The sequence below is a fragment of the Micropterus salmoides genome, unplaced genomic scaffold, assembly GCF_014851395.1.
Source record: "Micropterus salmoides isolate LMB-PRFRI ecotype aquatic unplaced genomic scaffold, ASM1485139v1 Ms_hic_scaffold_21, whole genome shotgun sequence".
Lineage (NCBI taxonomy): Eukaryota > Metazoa > Chordata > Actinopteri > Centrarchiformes > Centrarchidae > Micropterus > Micropterus salmoides.
The window spans coordinates 8,614,318-8,615,943 of NW_024041262.1; positions in this window are offsets into that span (position 1 = coordinate 8,614,318).

Consider the following 1,626-nt stretch of genomic DNA (forward strand, 5'->3'; position numbering starts at 1 on the left):
GTGCAGGCAGAGTTTTTTCGCAACGGCGCATGCTCCGTATTTCTCCAGAGGAGTGCACATTGGTAGTGTCAGGAAATTATGAATGTAAAGACACGTTAACGGCTAAATCTAATATCGTGGCGGACGACAAAGCCAGGGAGGATTGTTGGCATCACATCGAGTAAATTTGTAGCCTAATTATCTTCACAAAGTGTTCTTCAAATCTCTATTATGTATTTTATAGGCTCTTCTTTTATGGTAATATGATTAAGATGTAAAGGTACAACATAAGGTCCATTGTAGCCTAATAGAAAAAAAGGAGCCAGCGGAGAGGGGTAATAATCAGAGACAGAATTTAGGCTAATTACCAAGATTAATCTGCAATTAAAAACTTAGAAGAGACTATTCTCTGATATTATAGTCGCGGTGTATTGCATGCACTGGAAGTTATATAAAACTTTGCAATCGGATTTAGCAGTGAGGAAATACTCCTGAGTATTTATGACATTAATTTCAGGGAATTATCTTCTTGTAAATTTCACAATTTCATCTAGGAGTTTTTTTTCTCGGTTATTAACCCCGACCCTGGTTCCCTATTTTTTGGACACGTAATATAATCTATCTAAATATGTGAAAACACTTAGAATTCAATTATAGACTACAGATGGGCTATATCTAAGAAACTATCCCGTTAATTAAGATTCCTCTCTAAAATCACCGAGGCTGCAGGGCTCGCTGTCTGAACGCAATGCTGTTGTGTTCAGAACTTCATTGCAATCGTAGTGGAGCAAATCTACATTTTAAGTGGTGTGGATTAATATCCTACTTCTCATCATTAACACTGAGTACAGATGTGGTATGTAGTCCACGTGCAGGGTAACCTCGAGTTAACCACAAACAAAACCTGCTCGGAGCAGTTTAGAGATGCAGCGTAACAACAGACTCAGGGTAACACCTGTCCACCTTTCATAGTACGGGTTAATCAGGAAGTTACACCGACGTCACGAAGTTACTCCTGAAGTTACCTGGATAAGCCAGTTACCTCGCTTCGTAGTACAGGCCAAAGACCATGGCATGCGCCAGTGTGAATCCATACAATAACAATAAACCACAATTAAAACATCAACACATTTGCAGATTTGTTTAAAAATACTGAGCAGATAAATAAGCCTATCAACAGAAAGGTGTGTTCTACCTGGTGCACGATCACAGTCTGTTTAAATCATAAATGTTTTGTTTTGTTTGTGAACCTAAATTACTCTTTCCTAAAGCCGTAAATCAGAGGGAAATTCAATCATGAGATGTTCTTTTCTGAATTATAATTAAGTATAAATAAGAGAAAACAGAAAATAACAAGACAGTTAATGAGATTAATGTGACATTCACCCCAACTTTAACTTTTCTAGCCCTGTTAACAGGGTCTATTTGGAATCTTTCAGGAACAAGCAGTACACTACAACCAAGTCACTGATCCAGTCACTGTGTAAGGAACAATGCCGCAATGTCAGATAATCTATTGACTTCACAGGCCCATGGCACCTTAACACCACATGAATTCATAAGTAGGCTGGCGTTTAACCTGAAATGCAAAGGAATATGGGCTATGAATTCCAGACATCCTATAGAAACAAATAAGAAACAACTACA